The sequence below is a fragment of the Zonotrichia leucophrys genome, chromosome 7 (assembly GCF_028769735.1).
Source record: "Zonotrichia leucophrys gambelii isolate GWCS_2022_RI chromosome 7, RI_Zleu_2.0, whole genome shotgun sequence".
Classification (NCBI taxonomy): Eukaryota; Metazoa; Chordata; class Aves; order Passeriformes; family Passerellidae; genus Zonotrichia; species Zonotrichia leucophrys.
Genome location: NC_088177.1, coordinates 34697691 through 34715833, shown reverse-complemented (window position 1 = coordinate 34715833; position 18143 = coordinate 34697691). Strand labels below are relative to the sequence as shown.

General features: G+C 42.2%; 1 protein-coding gene across 6 annotated transcripts in view; it reads left to right on the top strand.

The window, feature by feature from the left end:
- The window catches only part of SEMA5B (semaphorin 5B), a 265987-nt gene that overhangs the window by 72424 nt on the left and 175420 nt on the right, over nt 1-18143 (top strand). For 5 of the 6 annotated variants that reach the window (XM_064717685.1, XM_064717683.1, XM_064717684.1 and 2 more), the window contains 2 exons: nt 589-812; nt 10076-10136. The gene's annotated coding sequence lies outside the window, so the exon portion shown is untranslated. The remainder of the gene's footprint in view (nt 1-588; nt 813-10075; nt 10137-18143) is intronic. The other variant, XM_064717686.1, reaches the window with a different exon arrangement.

The following is an 18143-nucleotide window of genomic DNA, read 5'->3' as shown; positions in this document are numbered from 1 at the left end:
GCTCTACACAGGGACTCAGAAAATTGACTTCAGTTCCTTTCCTGGCTGCCTCACAGGATGCCTCTGTAGTCTTGGGGACGATTACAAAGTTTTCACCATATGTTTATGCTGCATCTAGTGATCTGGAGCCCTCATATTAGTTGGGTTTCATGAAATTCTAGCCTATCAAGTAATATTCACTCACTTGTGTATACCAGAATGTAAAAATAAATGGTCTTTGGAAAAATTAAGCTGAGTTACATTTACACTGAATAGGGATTCTGTGTCCTGGTCAGTGATGGAAGAAAAGTAGGCCCTTCAGAAATTGTGACATATCAGACTCAATGCTCAGACCCAGAATGGGATAATTTAAATTGTTTAAAAAAATTTTGTGAGGAGGGAAAAGGGAGAGGGGGAGATGGTGCTTACCATGACGTTTATGAGCTATTTTCCCAGGATCTTTGTCACATAACTCAGCAAAGAGGAAGGACGTAAAGTAGAGAGATCCTTCCTCAAAGAGGCCTTTGTAACACCATTATTTGTGTCAGCCAAATGCAGACGCACTTCTTTTTTAATGGAGGAAAAATGTGCCTTTTTTTTTTTAAATAGATAAATCATCCACAAACAAGCTGATGTGAAAATTAGAAGGAAGAAGTCCAAAGAGGCATGCCAGAGAAGGAAGTTTGCAGAGTCCCAGGGATTCAGAGAAGACTGCAGTGGGACTGTCTCTGAGAGGGAACATTTACATCACCCCTTCTTGACGGCTTTACCTTCTGGGACTCTGACCTTGGACTGCTGCCGGGACGTTTGTCTTGGACTCGTCCTCTGGGCTGGTGAGTTACTGATGGAATGACACACGTCTCTGTTGGGCTGAAACATGATATTTTCAGATGGCTCAGTGCAAGGGGTTTTGGTCTCTGATCATTCTGTCTCCTGCTCCAGTGATGAGAGGATATGTCAAGTAGTTAAAGCACAAATCTTGGAGCTGGAAGGCTTGGCCACTGTTCCTGAGGCTGCCACAGCCTATTTGTGATTCTGGAAAAGGCAAAGAATGACAGACATTAGATGCAGCATTTTCCAGTGGCTCAATGACTTAACTCGGCTGTCATTAGACTCAGTGGGACTTTCTCTCTTGACTTTGTTAGGAACCTTATATTTCAGACTGTCTATAAAGCATGCATGTTCCTCTAATCATTTGTTTATAAAAGAATTGTGTGCCTGCTGCAGTGTAGGGAATTGATGCAACTTTTTAGCTGCTGTATAATGGGTGGGAAAATCACAGTTGACTAAAAAGGGGGGTCACTGCTGCAGGCCCTGGTTATATACTACTTCAAATCCCAAATAACGTTGGTGTATTTTGCCAGAGTTCATTGTTACACAGGAACCTACTACTCAGTTAGTCAGGACAGATAGATGTGATGTAGTATAAGCAGGGGAATGCTGAGTGGAAATTGATTAGTTTGGTCCTAGAATATATCCCACAAAAACTCAACATATTTTCCACAGAAGCACTACAAGAAGGTACTATTTATAGTTCGTGCTTATTTTATGCTCTCTGAAACTAGGAAGAGTTTCCACTTTGGAAAGGTTGTAGTTTAAGTTTGGAAAATGGAAAGGCATTTTTAAATTCCTTATTGAAAATAATTTTTTTATTCTAACAGAAATATAAAATATTTTTGTCTGATTTTGTAGAATGGTGGACCCAACATACAGTTTTCCAGAACAACTGATCTGGTCCAGTCATGTTGATTCATTTCCCTTTGGTCTGTCTGGCAAAGACATATGGGTCCAGAGGATGTTTTTTGCAGGGGAAGTGTCAGTTTCAGTCCTGCAGACAGCTCCCAGGCTGGGAGTCCTGTGAAAGAGAGGAGACGTGAAGGAGGCTGCAGGAATCAATCAATCAAGTGGTGCCATTAGCAGGCAGCAGTCTGCAGAGACGTGTTCAGAAAGCCCCAGAAATCCCAGATACACTGTTCTTTTGCAGGTTGCTATACTGAGCAAAACTTGGTCATCTCACAAGGGAGAATGGGATCATATGGCCTAACTCTGCTGCTGGACAAAAATACACATCCAAAGGGAACAAGTGCCACAGTGCCTAGAGAAAAAAGGGATAGTCCTGTGCTCCTTGTGCTCCTTATGCTCCAGAGGCTTGCTCGAGCAAGTCTCTCCTGTACCCTGGGCAGTCTAGGGGCAGAGGAAAGTTGTTTTATTGAGAACTGTTTGACATGCAGTCAAACAGTTTTAGGGATCCTAAAAGCCCTGTGAGCTTGACCTTAAAATTTGCTTGTACTTCCAGTACTTTGGTTTGTGGCCTGGCTGTGCACTGGCCTGTAAAAGCCCTGGCCCTGTTGCTGTTTTGCCCATGTCCTGCAGTGTGAGCTGGTGGGAAGCCGAGCAGTGACAGGACCAGCAACACAGGCTTGGTCCCCTCACAGCTCTTCTTTGAAAGACCTGGCAAAACCAAAAGACTGGATGTGTCAGTGTCAACAGATAAACTTTAATCAGAGAAGAGTCATGTTGGAGATTTCCTGGGCAGAGTTGCTCTCAGTATCCTGGGTCTGGCTAAGAAACAATGCGAAAGGTGAACTTGGCTCAGTGGCTTTTACTTCTTTGATCTTCCTTGCCCAGAGTGGTACCTTCTGCACCAGAATGGTGCAGCTGTACTCTTTGCAGGAAGAATAGGAATTTCATTTAACTAAAAATGTTTGCAGTCATTTCCTGTCTCTCCTTGAATTCTTTTCATATTCATATTAATGGATTTAATGCTAATGAGAACAATAACTATATGTTAAAAAGATCACCTGTCCCTTAAAAGGTCTCTTGGAGTAGCCAAAGGAGGGGAAAAAACAGCTCCCTCTGAATTTTTGACTCATCTAATCACCTAAATTAATCTCAGTGATTTAATTAATCTTAAAAAATTCTTAGTGTGCAGCTTGGTGTGACCATCCAGGGCATTTTGTCTGGCTCCATGACTTACCCTGCCTTGCCTGTGTATCCAGGGTGCTCTGGTGTGGGATTATGCTCTGCCCCAGGTGCCTGCCGTACTCAATGCTGTGTAATCAGACTGAATTCCGGACTAGTGTTGGCTATGACAGACAACTATTGCCAAGCAGCTGTAAGTCTAGTTTAGGCCTTTTAGGATCAAACTTTCATCTCCAATTTAACTCTACTGAAGGGAAGTGTTTATCTTTCACAGCTATTGAAGGTAGAACCTAGAGCTAAGTATTGTCTTCAAGCACTATCCCGGGCCCTGCCTCTGTGACCTTCCATGGATATGTACATGGTTTTGGTGACAGTCTGAAGTTAATAGTCATGTCTGTGTATGGAAAAGGCAGGAATGAAAATAATGCCTAACTTCAGGGTGTTCTTGCAAGCAATGAGGAATTGTGTCTGGGAAGCACCGGCTGGAAAGTTGGGGTTTCCCCCTTCCCCCAGCTGTGCCACTGGTCTGCTGTAAAATCCTTTGCAAATCATTCACCTTCTCTGGAGGCTCAGTTTAGCTTTTGTGCAGCAGGAACAATGATTCCTTTCAGCTCTGCATCCACAGTGGTGATTGCACGGGGCTAACGAGCAGTAATGCAGCCTTCGGGGAGCTGCAGTGCTGAAGCCACTCTAGTGACTGTTTTGTGCTGGGAGAAGAATAGATCCTTAAAATATTTAATCAACAATCACTGGGTATATATAGCCCCACTTCTGGATTAAATACTCTTAGTGATTTAGGGCTCTATTATGTCTTTTCCTCTTTTGTTTATCTCATGTTCTCATCAATCAGAGCTTCACTTAAGACCATGATAAAGCACTTTAACCATGCCTTTACTGGCTATAGTTGTTAGAAAATCTTCTGCATATTTTTAATAGTTTTAAAATAGTGATTCCATTCTCACTTTCTGAAATATCTTGACTTTTTTTAAAGGGAAAGAATAATGAATTTCCGTATGGGTTATACCTTGTAAAAAGATTATCTCCATTTGCTCTTTTTAGAAACTTTTCAGAAGGGAAGGCACTGTCCCAATGCACAGAAGCAATTTTTCTTTTCAATGGATCCTGTGACTCAAATCTAAACCTTTGCTCTCAGAGGAACACTTTTCAAATGTTTACTTAATGCTTGATTCCTGATAGGCAGTCTGGAGAAAAAAACAGATGAGGTGTTACTCCTGAAAGTTATACTGCTTTATATTGTTTGAAAGGCAGAGATTGAACTGATTTGTCTAGCAGCTTGCCTTTTCTCAGCTGGGGGAAAAAGTTCCTTTGTAGCTCAGGCTTTTATCAACAGTCCAATAAAAGTGTTTTATATACATACATAAAAAAATCATACAACATATAAAGCCTTTTATCTTGATGGCTCCAAAATAGTTGACAAATTTGTCAAGTAATTTGTCAGCTACCTTCCTCAAAAGTTATCTCTTATTCCAGAAAGTTATCATGGAGGTATTTCTATGGTAAGTGAAATTATTCTTGCTACTAATAGCTTTGAAATAACAATCAGACTTGCAATGCATGCAGTACAAAATTTTAATCTACAAATTTTAGAATGTTTTCCTAGGCCTTTTTCCTAGCTGAAACAGGTTGTTGTGGATGGGCAAAAATTGCATGAACTGATGGGGATGCCTGCTCCTCTGTGGTACCTCCAGACCCATCCCAGGCTTGGAGAGGACCCTCTGGGCAAGAAGTGAGTTTTCTTCAGGGGCCTTGTGAAGTTCTTCACAGCAATTTACCTTTTACCTCACCATGACCTTCCATGGCCACTATTCCATATAAGCCTTATATATCAGCAGTGTTTGCCTCTTCTGGCAGGGCTCTGGACACATCCCACATGCACACACGCTCTGCATCTGTGAGGCTTCACCAGAGGATCCCTTGGCTCCCAAACCTTTCCCCTGTGCAAGTTGTTGGCTACCTCATGAGCAAGCTGGTTGCAAGGTGGCTGAGCTTTCGTGCAGGGATCCACAGCAGGAGTGTGTTAATGGACTCAAGTGCTATTTATTGGCTCCATGGATTTTGCTGCGCCCTTGGCACGCCCGTGCTTCCTGTATGAAACTTGGCTGGAGGAGCCAGAACTGCAAGACATCATCCCAAATTCCAGCTGGGATGCGTAACTTGGCTACATGACACTCTCCCCTCTTTACCCCCCTTAACTACTTCCCATGTTAAATAGTTTCTCAGGACTCAAAGGGAAAGAGGAAATAATCTCCAGGCCAATGATTCTCATAAGTAGAAAAGTTGCATAAATAAATTAGCAATGATTAATAGGAAGAAATTGTCACTTGTCTCACTTGCCTGGAAGCTGTAGCTTGCTGAAATGACAGTCTTGGTGTCGAGGGCTTGGGATAGAGAGAGTGAGTGATGGGGGTAGGGATTTATTTTATATATATTTTCAAATTGAAAAAAAAAAAGTGTGATTTATTTTCCTTTCCTGCAGCTTGCTCCACATTTTCACTTTTACATTAATAGCTGTGGGAACAGCAGTTCTTACTGCCATATACTTTAGCTATTAACACTGTGTCTGGTTTGACAGTACATCTCTCAATTTATTTTTTTTATTCCCTTGTGATCATAAAATATGTATCAGCCTTCCTTTCTAATCTCCTTTGGCATGTCCAGCTAGCTATTTTGTATCTTTTCTCTGCTTGAATTTGATTTTTCTAGCAACATATACTTAATCAGTAAAAAGAAACCCTCTATTAAAACTCCCCTTTTTTAAAATTTGAAGCCTGATTGAATTCATATATAATGGAATGATTTCTCTAGTAACCCCTAACAGCTTTCTACCCAAAATGTTTGCTTCACTGATATTTTAATTGCTGTAATAATCAGCATTCTGAGGACGAGGTCTTTCCTCTAGCTCAGTAAATCCATACTGGCTGAGTAAAGCATGTCTGTGATTTATGTGCAGATAAACAGCTTTGGATCCTATCCAATCACTTCATCAGTTTTAATTCGGCTGCCTAATCAGTAGCAAACAGAAGGATTGCTTTTTGCTGGTCTGGTTGTTGGGGTTTTTGCTTTATTTTGTTTCTAACAGGGTTGGGAGTGTTAATACAGGGTTTGGCATGTTCTTCAGAATGGCACAAATAGCTCCCCATTTCTCATCATCTTTGTGTCAAAATCAGCTGTAACTTTCTGAAAGAGTTTATAAGAAGGGGATGAGATGCCAAGCTGTGCCTTTGGGCTTTCGGTGGTATCTAAGGAACCAGGCAGATATGTGGTCTGAACAGTGAGTCTGCTCTTATCTCATGGTTTATAAAGGACTTCCCTCAGATGCCTGAGAAAAGTGGAAGAAGCAGATTTTGTTTACTCTCTGTGTTTAGGGGTTGATGCCTTCAAAATAATTTCCACAGCAATTATTATACTGCAGTTGCTGTTTACTACAGGCAAAGTGTCTTGGGAGGGTCCTGGGAGGTGCAGGGGGACTGTGGGGTGCAGCTGTGCAGGAGTGGGACAGCAGAGCCCACTCCCCCTTTGCACCCTCAGCCTTTTGCTTGCTGCACAAGCCCGAGGTCTCCAGATGATTCCAGACAGGCTCTTTGAGATTAAGGCTCATGACCACAGTTCCTGACCTCATTTTTGTCTAAAATAACCTAAGCAAATGCCTGTTAAGGTTAAAACATTGCACCATTTACATTATCATCTATTAGTGCCATGTGTCAAGAGGTGAAGCATTCTGTGATTTATAAGCAGCCTCTGAAGGATTACAGAGAGCAACCCCATTCTGGACATCAGATCTAGGGCATGCAATACCATCTGTAATAACAAAGCTTACCTAAAGAGCTTAGAAAGGTTTGAGTAGTAAACCATGGCTGTGTGTCTATGAACCTTGTCAGCTCTCCTGGCTGCTTCATTTCAGTGTGTAACTATGCCTGGCCACTCCATTTACACTGGAAACCTGCAAGAGGTATTAGTAGCTCTTCCTCTGTATCTGCTTTTTTCCTGTTTCATGGCAGCACTTGCTATACAAGCAAGGAGCAGACTTGGGAAAGCTGTGCTAGGCTGTGTGGGTACCATTGGAGTGTGGGAAGGACACTGGCATTGCTGCTGTATCTTCTTGGGGGTTCACATCATAGCCCAGTTGACACATGCCACCTTTTTTCCATGTCAGGGTAAACCCTCCCAGCTCTGTGTAAAATTTCACTCTTACCAAGAATCCAGTCAACTTTTTGGCTCAGCCTTAATATTTTGCACACACCCATAGCTGTAGGCTTTAAATAGACTTTTGAATCATCATGAAATTCAGAGAATTAGGCTGGGCTGGAGGGAAGGGCAGGGCACTGGGTATGTGGCATTTTGGGATCAGTTCTCTGTGCAAATGTGGGTGTCCCAAGGGACCTTGGGTGAGGTGTGTAATCCGTCTGCTGTGTTGGATTTTTTATAGCTTGCAAAAGGGCAATAGCACCTTGTTGCCTTTGACTGGCAATGAAGAAAGAATAAAACCCATTAATAAAGAGAAGACATTTAGACCCAGTGGTGGTTCTGGTACAGCTCTATCTCCACTAACAGCACTTACTGGACTATAAAAACCAGTGCTTGAAGAGTTTTCAAAAATGATTTGGCAACATGTGTGGACGGGGAAGTCTGGCCATTATACTGTTGTTTATATTATGTTGCTTCTTTTTAACTGATGGCAGCCTGTGGAGGGACTACCAGGCTTGGGATTCTCCTGGCTTTGACTGAGCACAATCTATAGCTTTGGTTCTCTTAAACTTAGCAGGAGCTCTGAGCATTCCTGTTAAAATTGATGGGAAATGAACTTCAAGAGTCCTGAAAGATGAAGACTATCCCATCTATCTATCTGCTGCTTTAATGGAGAGATGAGAAAGGTTTCATGCTGTAACCCGGCAGGGAATTCAAATGTCTGAGAAGAAATTTCAGGAGAAGGCTCAGTGTCTTGCAGATCAAAGGGTTCATTTAGGGAATCCTCTATTCTCTAGCTATTATGTTTAGAGAGGCAGTGTGCAGACCAGAATTCTTCTGCTGATGAAACTTAAAGTTTGTGCTGTCCAGTGGCTTTCTGTATAGGAAAGACTACCTGCCAGTCCTGGAGGTTTGAGCTAACAGATGGATCTTGTTTTCTCACAAGCTGGTGTGCTGGGCTCTGATCTGCCTCCTGGGACATCACCAAAGGAGCATTTCCACTGTCACCATTTTAAAGAAGCAGGAGTAATCTGACTAAGTGAAGACTGAGTCCTTTTGGTGGGTGCTCTATCACCCCTGGGCTCCTTTGAGTGTCCCACCTTCAGGACTCAGCCCTGGCAGAACAGCTGCAGAAATGTTCTCATCTTCATCCCTTTCCTATGATTTCTTCCATGAGGAAAAGACTGATAGGAGAAAGAAGGAAATGTGAAGAGTGTGTATGCATGTTAGTCTTAATGTGTTGAAAGAGAGGACTGTGAGAGCCTTTTTTGGGTTATGGAAATGTGATGAATGAGGTTTCTTGAAGAAAACAATTGCTTCAGTCCTCTCAGTGAACTGCCTGACTGGTTCCTCTGTTTCTGCAGTTTGGTTTTTTTCAGCTGGTGCTACATTTATCATGTCTTTCCTTTATAATGTTTTTTTCCTATTTTCCCTTTTTTACCCTCCCTTTCCCTTTTTCTCTTTCACTTTTCCTGATTCATACTGTACAGAAGCCATTGCTCAAAACATAATGACCAGGGTGGTAAGAAGTCTGCCTATGGCTAAAGCCTGATGGCCTGTCCCTGAGAGCAGCACCTTAACCTACAGAAGCCCTCTGGCATTATATAGAATTTTGTCAGATCAGATACTAGTTTCCCTGGAAAAAGCATTTTGTCTTTTTATTATCTCTACTCCTTGTCTATGATGTAGCGTTAGCAGCATGTGCTCCTTCTCAGGAGCACAGTGAGGAAAAACCCATCTGGTTTGTGAATGCTGAGACATTGCTCTAATGGAAGCCATGTAAATAACTAGATAAATTATTTCATTGAGTTTGTCTGTTGAGCATAATGGGTAGCAGGGTCAGAATCTCTTCACAGTGATTCATTTCTTACTGGCTGAGTGGGATTTGTGTTCACAAGCCATTGTACACAAGTGTCCTCCAATTTTTACTGTCTGTCTTTTCCCTGCCTACAGTTTTAGCTCTTTGATCTCTTGCTGGTGAGCTCCAGGGAGCAGAGACTACCACAGCCAATGTCTGCACTGTGCTCAATGCAAAGAGTTCAGGCACAGGGTCGGCTTTTTGGTGCTGCCATAACTAAAGGATAAATTAGTACAAACTAATCTACAATTTGTTAGAATTTTCCATAATTTTTGCCTTTTTACTTTCAGGAGACTGTTGTGGGGCTTGGATAAGACATAAGGGTGAAAACAGTGGGAATAACCTTTCAGATGTGGGTTTCTTGAGCAAATGTGTTCATTCTGAGCTTTGCTTTTGGTGTTTCAAAGAGGGGATTTGTGGCTCACAGCCAGTGTAGAGGCTCTCTGCCCTGCCACGCCTGCTGTGAGTCTGGGAGCAAATCGTGTAGGCTGCACTCACACATCATCTGCCTGCAGCTCCTGCACTTACTTGAGCAACTCAAATAATTCTTGACTAACATGAGCACTTCTGTAGTTCAACTGGCAGAATGGAAGGTGCAGTGAACTCCAGCAGGAGTGAATGATGAGGCAGGTGATGGATAGTGGGGACAGGAGTATTCCCAAAGAGAGCATTGCAGTGAGGAGTAAGATATGAGTTCACAGCTTACATTTCTCACTGTTGCAAATCTCCCACTTGGAAACTGGGACAAGAGTGATTCCTCATCTCTTCTCTGAGGATGAAGCATTTAGGATTATGAAAATTTCAGAGAGGGCTGCAAAATTTCTCAGAAGGATTGATTGTGTTAAAATATTTATTGTTTCCACAAACATTTTCTGCTACCCAATATGAGGGCTAGGATTTTTTGCACGAAGCAAATAATTGCAGCTAAAGCTAGTTTTGAAGCAACCTTCAGGTAAGCATTAAGAAAAAATTTTTACATTGCTTTGTGGTTAAACTTAAATATTATTTATATTACATTTGATTTCCAAACAATGTCAAATTTCTCCCCTATCTGTTAGAAGATGTAGTTAGAAATATCCACTAAAAACTGGTTTTCTGGTGTTTCCACAGGTCACTTAAGATTCTTCCTGGAGCATGACTTCGAATATGACACTTCAGTAATGCAGAAGCTGTAAGTAAATAATATCATGTTTTTAAGCCCTTGTTTTAGAGCTGTGTTTACACTTTTTCCAGAGCTTTTCTAGAACTCATCTTTGCTGGACCCTGTCTACCTCACAACAAGCTTGCTGGGAAGTCACTGAGAGAAGACATGGTTTCAAAGTCAATCGTGCCATTTTAGATGCTTTGCTTTATCAGCTTCTTGTTTAATCTAAGAACTCCAGTAATGGTTGCCTAATCTGCAGGAAGAAAGCCCAAGACATCTGCCAGTATTGCAGGAAATGTCACAAGCAGGCAAAATTAAAAATATCTCATTAGCAGTGAGCAGTGAATAAAGTGCAGTGATACATTACCAAAAGCTGGCATGCCATTGGTTCCCAGGCACAGAACCTTCCTTTGCTTGTGATGCTAATTAAAAAGGCCTAGTAGAAACTGAACAAATGAACCCTAGAGGCTGCTGACCTGGTCATGTATTTGTTGGCCTTTGGTAACTTGATGTCAGATTTCAGTATCCTAAAAGTCCTATCATAGAAATCTCACATTGATATAAGCAATCACAGAGATTGCTTTTGGGCAATTCCTGGTTGTGAATGCATGAAAAGGATACAGTTTCCTTCTCCTCAACTTTTTCTGTCTTTTTCAAAGGTGAATTAGTAAGGTGCTAATTTTGGTATCTCTTTTCTGAATTCTGCATTGTTTTTCCTAATCAATTCTCTCTGATCTGCTCAATCTCCATTTAATTCAGTCAGCCACTCAACATCCAAACCTTTTGTAATAAAGAGAGTGCTAATTTTTCCATTTATTTCAATTGTCTTTCGTCAGGTGTTATCATATAACTCAATCATCCGGCATTGGAATTTGTAATTTAATCAATAAAGGAGGCCATTTTCCTTAAGAAGATCAAGGAAGAAAGATCTTGAGGAAAATGCACAGTGAAAGGAAGATGAAAAACAAAAAAGGGTGATAGGAACTGTGGTTGGCATTTAATAGCTGCACACCTTGGTGGTTATACTTGCCTGGCAAGTAGCAAGTAAAAGAGGTATCACTACTTTAAAATTAATGGATATAATGATTTTGCCTGTGCACCCATCTTGAAAAATCTAGAGGGACAATCATGGATAATACTTCAGTTGCTATGACAAGCACCTTGCACCATCTCTAGGTGTTGTCAACCCCATAGATGAGCAGTTCTGTTCACAGGAGCAGTTTGATATCAAGAGAGACACCAAGAAAGAAACTTTGCTGTGTGAGCTCCTCCAACCTTCCTGCTCACATGGCTTTTTATTGTGTGGCTGTTGCTTTAGATAAGGGCAGAGGAAGGATGATCTGCAGCTTCCCTTGATGTGATCACTGAGGGGTCCAAGGCTTTGCAGCACAGAGATGTCCCTACCCACACTAAAAGGTGGCTGTGGCCTTTGAACCTGCTCAGTCCCTGCCTCTGGTTTTGCTTGCAGGGCTTCTGCAGCCCCAAGGGTGGGCCATGCTACTGTGCTCTGCTGGCAGGATGGGGAGATGGCTGTTCACTGCTAGCAGTGAGAGCTGTTCTGGTTTCCTGCCCTGGCCCATCTGAAAGAGAATCTCTGCTAGTTCTGCCAGGGGTGTGAGTTTTGCCCCATGGTGAGGTTTGTTTTGCCTTCAGCCCCTGGAAGACAACATGTCTTTTGCACACACTGCCAAGCAGCTTTGAGAAGGCCTGGCTGGGAGATTGAATGCCCCACTGGAGAAGCGTAGGTACAGTTTGTGGAGATTGGGAGTGGGGCTGTGGCAGAGCCTCATCCCCAATGGGCTCAGCTGTGAGCAGCAGGTGAGCAGCACTGACAGCAATGAGCCATGGAGTGCCCAGGGGCACTGACCAACCATCAAAGGGAGCAGAGGGCACACAGGTGCAGTGCATGAACATGGGGGTATAAAAGGTTGGGCTAAAGGACAAGAAGGTGCTTGCAGCCTTCTGAAGTGATATGGTGTTTGTTTGGGTGAATGCTTAAAGCTCTCTGAAGTTGTATGGTGATACTCTGTGTGTCATAGCTGTGTCGTATGCTGTGACAGAGAAGCGCTTCTGCTGGGCCACTTTGGAGAGTGGGACACACTTGGGAGTCTTGACCCCTTTTCTTCACAGTGGGATTGCCTGGGCAGGTCTCAAATATCAGGCCTCTGTAGAGTCAGCCATGGTTTTGCTGATATATTGATTGTAAGTTTTATGGCCTCAGCTTGGCAAAATCTTCAAAACACAAGATGAAAGATATCAAAACTCTTTCTTGAGAAAGTGTTGCTATTTAAAATTATAGTAAATAATTTGGTGTTTAAGGCACATCACTGCTCCTTTGCTTCTGTCTCTACCAAGGTCTGGTTGCTAGTGCTATGGACACATTTTCTGCAAATCAAACACTGAGTCAGCTATTGAAACACCCATCTTGTGGGATATTTAGAACAGGTCTTTTACTTGAAGCAGCCATATTAGTAAAAAAGACTTACAGATACAACACTTTGGGGAACTTCTAATATGTGGTGTGTAGCATTTGTCTTGAAGATTTTAGTGCTCCCCTTGAGTACTACTCCAGACTGAATAAACAGGTATTTTGAGAGGCTTCAGGTGCTTATTTTCAACCATTGACAAATTTTTCCTGTGGCAAGCACAGGAGAATCAAGTGTAGAGCTCTACAGTAAATAATCTTACTTCCCCACCCCTTCCATCCCCAACAACACCCTAAGCACTCTACAGTAAAAGCTGTCTCTAATGGGGATAGGGTCTTAGCTCAGGGTTTATTAAGTAATGAACGTGATGGATTGAAAAATGCCTGGACAAGGATTGCATTGAAAGGGGCTGCCTGTGGAGGTGGTGGAGTCACCATCTCTGAAGGTCTTCAAGAAATGACTGGATGTGGCCCTCAGTGCCGTAGTCTGGTTGACAAGTTGGAGGTCAGTCAAAGGTTGGACTCGATGATCTCAGAGGTCTTTTTCAACTTAAATGATTCTGTGTGAGTCTGTGAAATGAAATGGACATAAAATTGAAATGGCTTGGTCCTATATTCTCAGCCACTCTGGAATTCAAGTCCTGCTCCTGTTTTGCACAGTTGTACCAGAAAGTTTTGGACAAGGAACGTGTGGACTGTGCCAATCAGACAGCTACAAAATCTACAGAACTGCAACTAGATGACAAATCAGTCCCTCTGTCCCTGGAAACTTATATGAGCAATACTGTAAATATTGTTCATCTTTTTTTCATAAACCTGTGTTTGAGTCTATTCTCCAACCTTTCAATGGTGCCAAAGGATTACCAAACATGCACCATATGATCTCTGGTTCCCTTCTTGTGCACTCCAAATAATGTCATCAAAGCTGGTGCTGGTCTGCCTGTTGTGTTTGGCCAAACATGAGAGCAGAGTTTCTCCAAGGAGTAGCTTAATGTGCTGTATTTGAAGATTGACTTTTGGAGCAATGACTCTTTGACTGGCCAAAGCAATCAGTGCTTTGCCCAGCCAGCAGCCGAGGGAACCCAGATCTAAGAATCTTTCTGATGAGAACTGTGGCTGAAGACATTTCTTGGGGTTAATTTAGCACTCAAGAACTCAGAGCTTTGTGGAGCTGGAGCATCTTCAGAAGTAAGCAATGGCACATGCAGATTGCTGCTCTGTCCTTCCCACAGTAATTGCTTCCTCTTTTCACCTAAAAAAGAGAAAATTATGAATTATACTTTAGTCGTGTTTTGTGGTGGTATTTTGCACAAAATCATGCCAGTGTAATGCATGTCCAAAAATATTTACATAAATGTTCATAAATTTTTCTCCACTTGCTTTTGAGCTGCTAAAACATTTTGAAACACTTGGTTTGGGCTTTTTTTGTCCTGCTCCCAGCACCAAATCACCCATTTTAGTGATTCAATGCCAATCAGGAATTTGAGGGTAAAGAAAAGAAAAACTGCAACCACTTTTAGCTCATCTCCTAAAGGATGTTGGGTTTTGCTCCCACTGATTTTGAATTCAACAGGCTGCAGAAGGACTGGGTGTCATTTAGCTATTAGAGATTTTTGTTTTCCTGATCATTGTGAAGTAGCATCATTAACACAGGCAAATTTCCATGCTTCACTGTGCTGTGTGCATGGTACATTAAAGGCCCTTTTCCATTGGTAAAGCTGAGTCTATTCTTCTGTAAAATCAGGGGCCCATTGGCAGTTCTTTGGCAAGTGAGACAGAGGGACTATTTAATGGGAAGAAGAGTGGTTTAATAAAGGGGAAAAAGTCGAACATGACAAGTGCAAGGAAAGATAGCAGAATGTTAGTTTATAAATCACTGCATAATTGGGCCAAAATATTCATCCATTTTCACAGGGCCAGGGAGAAAGAGGACAGCAGTTTTGGGGTGAATGAGTTACGTGATTTCTCCAAAGTGCCTTTTAGAGAAGTCAAGCACTCTATCCATTTCTCTTCCCAATATGAGTGCTGTGATTGCAGGCTAATGGAAAATGGTTTGTATTGCTGAATTTTCTTTTTTGAAATGGTGTATTGGCTTTTGGTGAAGAAATTGGACTTATGCTTGAATATGTCTGGATTTTACAAATACATTTTTAGCTTAATAAGATGGAACCAATTAACCAGAAAAGTCATTGCCAATGGATTTTACAAGTACATAAAAATATATTGCCTTTTCTTGAAACATTTCATCACCCTTTTGAATGTTCCTTTTTCTTTCCTTTGCTGCCACTGACAAAGCACTGTGATAATTTGTTCCCTCATGCCTTTTCCTGCAAATATTGATCTCTGGCCCTGATTGTGTATGTGTGTGTGTATGGGGAGGATATTAGGCATGTATGTATGCATCTTTTTGTTTCTGACTCAGTGTTTATTTCTTTCTCCAGTGTTGTTCAGTGTGTTTAACTTGTGGCCTGAGGAAAAACAGAGCACACAAACTATAAAAAAGTTGTTCTGAAAAGGTTGCTTAAAGTGGCACAGGACCCAAGGGCTAATGAGCAATCTCTCAAAGCCAGGTATTAATGCAACTGCTGAAACGTTTGGCACAGCAGAGGCACTGAAAAAAGCAGTAGCACCCGATTGTCACCCCTCTGGATCTCTGGGAGTGGACATGTCTCCTGGAAACTCTTCTGAGGTCCCTCATTATGTCAGCTGTGCCTTGCAAGTGAGGGTGGGGACAGAGACCCACTATCCTGCAGTGGCACAGAGGTCTGTGGAAATGAGTTCTGGTCTCTGCTTGCCTGTCTCTGAACAGGAATGCTCATTTAATCACCTATAGCAATATTTTACTTGGAGGAAATTTTAACATGAGGCCCTGCCAGCCTCCTCTACCCCTAAATTTCCATCAGCTCTGCCTGCAAAGAAGGGCTGGGTAACACACCAGACATGGGCGCATACTGAGGAGTTGTAGGATTTCTATTTCCATTACCTCAGCCTTCCCCATTCCCTCGTAGCCTTGCCTTCTGATTAAAATGCAAAGGTTATTAACTTCTGTGAGCATGTGGGGCAGTAACCCAGGCAGGCACTGCCTTGGGATGACATGGTTTTCCCTGCTCTGATCAACTCTGTAAACTGAAGCACAGAGAGCCTGCTTTGATCCTTAATAACTTTGCTCATTTGCTTTAGTTACCAGTTGATACAGAAATGACTTAAACACGGTACTTTGGGGTAAAATATTGAATGTTTATCCAAGTACATGGCAATGACACACAAAATTAGCTGTTGCAAACAGACGTCTCTGTTCCCATCAACTTTGCCCAATTTGTCAAGAAAACATCTGTATCATCTAAAGAAAAACAAACACTAAATTTGGGTAACAGGAAAGGCTTTAATTCTTTTCTTCTGCAAACTGTGGGAGTGCCCTGCAGGACAGTGCCCTTTTTGCATCGCTGCTTTCATTCAGCAGTGGTTCTCACATTTTAGAAGTAAGTTTAGATATTTTACCAGCAGTCTGACATCATTACTAAATCTCTGCATATTTACCACAGAACTGATGATCTAGTTGAAGGAAATTATTACATGCAAGCTGTAAAGGAGATACCCTTTCAATGGGGTGTGAACTTCAACACAAACCTAACAGTTGCCTAAAGTCCTTCTGGATTTGTGAAACTGTCCCATGAGCCACACCAGTTGTGAATGATGCTGTCCTTCAAACAGCCAGGACAGCCCAATACCTCTTTCCAGTAGCTGTGGTGTGAACGGCATGTGCTGGTTTACATCCAAGCTCGTCCACTGCTTATTTAATTCTCACTTTTTATTTTGGCCTGAGTTGAATTCCTGGCCTGTCCTTCATATTAAAATGACCTTGTTCCTCCAGGGAAACCTCCCCTGCTTCAAACAAATGGTACCAACACCAAATAGCTGCTTTGTGGGATCCAGTTTTGTCCTGCATTTGTTTTAAAGCTTCCCAGCAACCCCTGGCTACTTCGCACAAACTGTTAACTTGAGGGTAATAATTTTGTCTGGGTTTTGTCACAGAAATTCAATTAAGGAGGATTATGAACACAGTTGTAGGCCTGTTTCATTTACAGTTGCAAATGAAACCCAGGCCACACACTGATTGTTTATATAGGAAAGGAGATGCTGTGTAGTTTTGAGTGGCTGAATTACCTGCATGTTCCTTTGTGTGGCTTCGCTTATTGCAGAAGGGAGGGGAGTGAGACTTGCAAAAATTAATAAAAAAGTGATATAAAGGTGGGAAAGAAATCACCAAGGGAAAAACTACCCCCACTGCTTTTCCCTGGGAGGCACACATCCCTTCTACACATAATAAACTCCACAGGGAATTTCTTCCTCCTTAGAAAATATATCCCAAAGGGCAGGAGTGAGTAGTCATTTATTTATTTATTTTTAGTAAACAAAGAGCAATATTCTGTTTTCATGGCTTTGATATGGCTCCAAGTCCCTGAGCCACTGGGGACAAGGCATAAGGTTTCACTTTTTTTTCAGTTCTTATTTCTGGGCCATAGAAGCCAACATTTTATTCCATTTCTCTTCTCAAGTTTTTCTGCAAGCAGCTGAATTCCTCAGGTAGAAAAGGGGAGAGGAGGGGGAAGGGAAGAAAGGATGTTTAACATATTGGAGCAAAATGGTAGCTGCTGCAGAGGCTGGCTCCAGGTGAAGCAGCATGTTTGGAGACAATGAAACAAGAAGGGAATTTGTTTATTCAGGAGATGCCTTTTTAAGTTATGAAGGGCAAAACAAAGGCAAAACTTGTTTTGATGTCCTCTGATGAAATGTCTGTGTTTGTAGAGGAGCAATATCTCTCAGCTTTACTTTGCAGCAACAAACTTGGGAAATACTTTGCACCACTCAGGAGATATGTGAAGGGCATGGTGCTTGGGTCACCCCTTCCTCCTTTTGCAGGCTTTGTCCCACAGCTTTGGGCTCTGCCCTCCAACCTTTCTGCTGGAAAATCCCACACTGATTTCCCCAGGGTGCTGCCTGCCTGAAGACATGAAGGATAAGGCTTAGCTCCCATGTACTGATTTTTATTCATAAGGAGTTATCACCATTTTGCAGATGGGGAAGAGAGAGGTGCTCAAGGTGGAATCAGCCCCAAGTGAGTCCAGACTGGGCACAGTCCCAGGCCATTCCCTGTATGAAGTGAGTGCTGCAGGACCTTCCCAATTATTACGCAGCACCTTTGATTAAAGCTCTCCCCAAGCATACTCTAGCAACTCGTTTACCTCTTGTTTCTTATTTTATTCCTGATCCTTCAATTCAAGGAGAGGTTATACTGTCCTTACTATGGTTTCAACTGCATGCCTAAGAGGCTTACTGGATTCTTCACCAGATGAGGGGAAATAAGCTCTTTAGTTTCTAGCTTTAGATCAGATACTGTTTCTGTACTTCTCTCTATACAGACTTGACACTGTTGAACACTGAAAGAGAAGCAGGCAGTTTATTAACACTCAAAAACTTCAGCAAAATTCACTGTAAGTGATGCAGTGAAGTGTGAACAATATCTGGATGTGAATGCTTCACATCCAGGACAATTCATCCTGTGGTGAGGGGCTGTTACAGTATTTTATATTTCTCAGTGGTTTTGTGGT